Here is a 6,476-nt window from a genome sequence, read left to right on the forward strand (position 1 = left end):
TAATGTAGTGTCCCTTTCCCACACTGAGGCACTGAGACTTAACCTCTTTTAAGGTTCTTTATTCTGGTTACTGCAGACCTCAACAAACGCCGCACAATTAATTCAGCAACTTCTGAATCTCTCCAGCGAGATAAAAGCGCTTCTCCCAAATTTATATTCCCCTGCTCCCACTCCAGCCCTCCCATTTCCCTTATTCGGCCCATACCTGAACTCCATTGGTCCAAATCACCTAAGAACAGGTGGAGCGACAGAACTAAGGGCAAATCAGATCTCTGCTTGATGCGTTCATTGAATTCCAGAACTTTTAACGTGGCCCAACAGCCACCCAGTCCAAGTCAGTAGCCAACGATATGTTTAAAACTAAATATACAAGTGAATGTGTGCATTTGATGTAATTTCAACATTTTTAAAGTACAATAAGTCTGTGGATTCTTTTTAATAACATTGTTATGCTGTTGCTGATAAATGAGGCGTTGAGTCTTTAAACGTGATCGTAGGTTGGTCTGAATGTTCTTTTTTATGTGAGAGACTGCTCACATGCAGACGCGGAGCCAAACACATACTCACACGCTGTAGTGAGTGACGGGCAGCGGGTTTTACGTTTTTACAATCCCTGCGCGATTCACCTGCTACCTGTGCCCACAACTCCACCCCCCACCTCCACCCTCAGCTTTCTCCCTCACACATCCCGTCCCCGCAACTGCGCGCTCTTTCTCAGAGACGGGAGCGCGCAGTTTCACAGGTTTCCAGCTGGTACAAACTCTGTGAAATAATAGATAATAGTAAAGTGATAATGCTGGCGCAGATTTTTCTCTCCAAGCACCGCTACTACTGCGCGCCTCTGGCATCGCATCGCGCCCGAGAAGGACTGGTCTAATGAAAAAAAAGTATAATTAAAGATTTGTCTGCGAGCCACATGTGACCATCAAAAGAGCCATATATGGCTCGCGAGCCATAGGTTCCCGACCCCTGGTGTAGAGGATGGGACTGAGAACACAGCCCTACCAATGTTCGAGATGATGCTGGCTGAAGTCCTGTTCCCTATTCTGACAGACTGAGGCCTTCCATGTCAGAGAGTCCAGGAGCCAGTCACAGATAATGGGGTGAAGTCCAAGGGAGAACAATTTGTGGGTGAACTTGTGGGGAACAACTGTGTTGAACGCAGAACTGCAGTCAATAAAGAGCATCCTGATGTAGCAGTCTTTATTCTGCAGATGTGAGAGGGAGGTGTGCAGTGCTGCGGCAATGGCATCTGAGGTGGACCTGTTGGGCCGGTATGCGTACTGCAGGGGGTCTAGTGTATCTGGAATGCTGCTCGGAATGTGGGTCAGCATCACTCTCTCAAAACCCTTCATAATGATTGGAGTGAGTGCTACTGGTCTGTAGTCATTCAGGCAGGTGGGAGGGCTCTTCTTGGGGAGGGGGACAATGGTAGTGGTCTTGAAGCAGGAAGGGACGGTTTTCTGGCTGAGGGAGAGGTTGAATATGGAGGTGAGGACGTCTGTCAGCTTGCTGGCACATGTTCTGCTGTCCTGCTGCCGTGGGGGATTGATCCTCCTCAGGGTTTTGCTTACCTTGGCTGACGAGACGACTGGTGGGGGTGAGGGGGGTTTGGTGGTCCAAGAGTGTATTAGTGCCTCTGTGTGGGCACTACACACAGAGCCAAATGCACCCAGAGTCAGCAGTGGAATAGAAGCCATCCAGCTTCTCTCTGTACTGCCTCTTTGCTGCTGTGATGGACTTTCTCAAGCCGTACAACAAGCTTAGTACTCAGTCTCATTGCCAGATGTAAATGCAGTGGAGCGAGCATGCAGCATGTGACGTACATGGCTGTTTATCCGGGGCTCCTGGTTAGGAAACGTCCTGACTTGGATGGTGGACACGATGTTCTCCACATAAGTGCTGATGTACCCAGTCTCATTGTCAGCATAATCCTGTACGCTGACAGAAGAGTCCTTCAGAGTGGCTGCAGCTTTAACCCTTGTGCTATCCTAGGCACTTTAACATTGGGAGTTGGGTCATCTAGACCCACTAGACAGTGCTCTGAACCTTTTTTCTTCAATGATTTGTGATCTTCACTGGTGTCCATGGATTACATGAAATCTTTATCCACTTTTGTCATGGTAGGGAGAACACGTCAATGTAAGGGTGGGGTCATCTAAGATAGCACAAGGGTTAAAAACATCCCAGTCTGTAGTCATGAAGCAGTCCTGCAAAGCGCTCTCAGTCTCAGGTGTCCAGAGCTGAACCTGTTTGGTGACTGGATTAGATCGTTTGAGTTTTTGTCTGTAGGCTGGGCACAGAAGCAAAGACATTTGTTTCTGTACCTTTTTCTTTATAGTCAAATCTCTAGTTGTTCATTATGGAACATTTACTTCCACCCAGTGTTGTTGGTTAGCTTGCTGGTTTCATCGTGGTAAATATAGTTTATGTAAGGAACATTCACTCTGAGGCTCTGTCCAAATTCATCCACTAACCTGCAAAAGCTTTTATAGTGCAGGACTGGGTTTTAATGCTGTTTGAACACTTGCTCACTACTCCATTATATATTTTTTTTAATGAAAAATCATTCAAACACAGATTTGGTTTATATTCACCAATTCACACTGGTTTTCACAGAGACTTTAGGAAATTTCCAGGGCACAGGATTTTTGAATTGTGGGTTGTGTCTGAATTCCTCCCCTACTCAATATAGTGGAATCAAAGAGAAATTGTCAGCAGCTACCTTCATTCTCTGTCTCTTAAACCCTCAAATCAAGTCAGATATCTAGGGGTAATCATGGACTCTGACCTGAACTTTAACAGCCATTTCAAGTCAGTAACATCAGCGGCATTTTACCATCTGAAAAACATTGCCAAAATCAAAAACATAGTGTCAATGCCAGACCTAGAGATACTTTTTCATGCATTTGTCTCCAGTAGGTTAGACTACTGTGACGGCCTGCTCACCGGCCTCTCCAAACGAGCTGTAAAACAGCTTCAGTACATCCAGAATGCTGCTGCTGGAGTCCTGACCAGAACCAGGAAGTATGATCACATTAGTCCTGTGCTCAGGTCTCTGCACTGGCTCCCTGTACCTCAAAGAATAGACTTCAAAGCAGCTCTGCTTGTGTACAAGTTTCTCCATGGCCGAGCACCAAAGTACATCTCTGACATGTTAGTGCCATATGAACCATCTCGTACTCTGAGGACCTCAGGGGCCGGCCTCCTGTTGGTTCCCAGAGTCAGAACTAAACAAGGGGAATCAGCGTTTCAATATTCTGCAGCTAAAATCTGGAACAGCCTCCCTGAAGTCGTAAGACAGGCTTCTTCTGTGTTCATGTTCAAATCTAGACTTAAAACATTTCTGTTTAGCCGTGTATATGACTGAAAGGTCCTATCTGCACTTTTCTTTCCTTTCCTTCCTTTATTTTTAAATCAATTTTCAAATTTTTTCTTTTCTTTTAAAGTAAATTTTACGTTGATTATTTCTATGATGTATTGTGATTTTAATGCATTTTTCTGTTTTGTGAAGCACCTTGAATTACTTTGTGTACGAATTGTGCTATACAAATAAACTTGCCTTGCCCTGCCTTGCCTATATAGTGCGTTCACCCTTTTGTAGTGCTGTCCGAGTCTACCATTCCAAAATCCAGTGCCCTACAAATCAGAAACTAGAAGTCTCTGCGAAAAACCAGTGTACATCAATGCTCACTAGAATGGCAAATATAGACCACAACGCATTGCGTCAGAACAATTTTTGCAAAAGAAATTAGTTAAATGTATTTCTTTAATAAACCATCAACAATTTTATCTTCAGAAAAACAGTGGACTCATAATCGTCGCAAAAAGCTCATATCAAGTAGATCTTAACTACCTGAAATCGATGACGTTGTATCCGCCGTTTAAAAAGAAATGGGAGCATGGTGTCCGAATTGCTTTTAAAATTCATGTCACTATAGTGCTGCATTATATTGTTTTTTGGTAGTTAGGGCTTAAGGTGGGAATTCCGACACAGCTGTAGATTCCAACACCGTTACAAAATGGTGAACAGCTTTTACAGTGCACTAACCATGGTGCAGTGAGGGAATTCGGGTTGACGGGTCGGGGTCTCCGCTGAGGCCATCGGCGGTTTCCCCGGCCGGTTGGCTGCCTCGGTCCCGTCGAGGCCTGACCAGGGCTCTTCTAGGGCCGGCGTTTGGGGGTGGGGGCCTGGGCTTGCTCCGGGGGGGCGACGCTTTCTGGCTCCTCTCTCTCTGTGTGGGGTGGGTGGTGCTGGGCCTGGGGTGTCGGCGCCTCCGGGGGTGGGGCCCCTGGGTTGGGTGGCCCTGGCGCCTTTGCTGGAGGGGGGGCTGGGGGACAGCTGTTTGACCACCGGGGGACAGTCTACCAGCTGTCCCCAACTTACCCCCTTCCTCATATAACCTCATATTAGGGTGAGGGGGTGGGGGGTCTAGCCTGCGATGTGCCTTGGGGGGGGGCTACTTGGCAGTGGCCCCCCTCCTATGGTTGCCGTATGGAGTGGGCCCCCCCTCTTTCGGTTTTATTTGCACCTTAGACATGTAGGGTCCTTGGTAGGGGGGGTGCTTGGACATCACTGCCAGCAAGCAGCAGATGTCCTCCTGGCACCCTAACCGCCAATTTTAACCGCACCTTAGACATTTAGGGCCCCTTGGTGGGGAGGGTGAGGGGACATCACTGTGAGTAATCAGGAGATGTCCCCTTAGTGCCCTACTCGCCAATTTTAACTGCACCCCCCTTAGTACACACACCCCTCCCCCTTCAATATATACATTCCAACATAAACACACACACATGCACACACACCCTTTCAAACACACATACACGCACACACATTTTGCAAGGAAGGTGGGACCTGGGTCCATCTGTCCCCTACCCCTTCCCTGGTGGGGGGTGCGGGCCCCTTGGCGATGGCGGCCGTGTCCCTTGGGTGCTGGCTCCCTGGGCCCGGCGGTGCTCTCTCCGCGCGGTGGGGGGGTTCATATTACACCTGAGCCGGGGGTGTTCGTGTCCCTGGGGGGTGGGTCCTGGTCCTTGCCCCTGAGCGCTGGGCCCCGCCAAACTTCCAACATGGCCGAGCCTGGTCGGGCCATATTTATAACACCCCTTGTGGGCCCTCTTTTTTTCCCCGGGGTTCCCCCCTCCTGGGCGGGGGCGGCGGGCCCCTGCCTTGCTCCTCCCTGGACCAACCGTGGGCCGGGCGGATGGCTGCCTGGAGTGCGGAGCGGGTCTCCCTTGGGGGGTCCTGGCTGGTACCTGGGGTAGGGGCGGGGGGATGCCCGGAACTCCTGGGTGGTGGTGGGGCGCTCGTCTGGGGCTGTGGGCGTCCTTCTCCGGTGGGGCCCTGCGTTGGGCGCTCCCGGCGCGGCGGGGGGGCTGCTCTCCTGGTTGGGCTGGGGTGGCGCTCTCTTTCCCTCCGTGCCTCCCTGCTCTCTGGCTCTGGGGGCCTTGCGGCGGTCCTGCTGGCCCTGGCCTGGGTGGCGGGCTTGGTCGCCCGGGCGGCGGTTGTTCCCTGCCTGTTCCCGTGTGGCGTTGGGGGGATTTCGGCTGCCGCTGCTGCTGCGGTGGGGGTCTTGGGGTGGGGATGGCTGGGCACTCTCCCTCCTTCTTGTCACGTTCCACCATCCATTTTAGAAGAACATAAACACTCACCTGAGCACAGGTGTTAGCTCACCTTTGCACTAATAGTTTGCATGATTGAATGACTGAAATATTTCACACTAGTTGGTTTTAAGGCATAAGTATGCGTGTGAACACTATCTGTTTTGTGTACATGTCGACAGGTGGACATTTTTGCAGCTAGCAGGTGTGTTTATAACATTTGAATGTGTGTGTGGATAGGCCCCGCCCTTTTTGTACTACATTTGAACCTTACCATAATGATTAACAACCAGTAAACTTGTTGCTTTATGCTGCTTCATGGTCTTACCCCCCTTCCCCTCCTATTATCACCCTCCTACCCCCCCCTCTCTAACGTCCCTCTCTCTTCTTCCCCTCTTTCCTTTTCCGTCCGGTCCAACACCAAAGATTTTCAAACATGATTGAAATTAATAAAGTTTGGCCTCAATTACAAAAGGGGTTTATTCAGACATACCTTTGGTTTGTCTGAAGATTAATAACCCCTCTTGTTAAAGTAAAATATGTCCAACACAAGAGGCCCTCAGCTCTCATCTGTCTGCCTAGCTGTTGGACAGGACAAGTTAAAAAAAAAAAAAAAAGATTTTTAATTTTTTCATCATTCATTTTCTACTGTTATGTCCCTTTTGGGGTCACAGGGCTGCTGGAGCCTATCCCAGCCACTTATGGGCAAAGGCAGGGGGCACCCTGGACTGTTCACCACTTTTGCAGGGCCACGATCAAACACACATTTCCTCTCACATGTAGGGACAATTTAGAGTTTCCAATTGACCTATGGACAGTGGGAGGAAGCCAGAGACCAATGAGTTCAATGTACAATGTACAATGAGTTCTATCGC

This window comes from Oryzias latipes, chromosome 24, assembly GCF_002234675.1.
Source record: "Oryzias latipes chromosome 24, ASM223467v1".
NCBI classification, from domain to species: Eukaryota; Metazoa; Chordata; class Actinopteri; order Beloniformes; family Adrianichthyidae; genus Oryzias; species Oryzias latipes.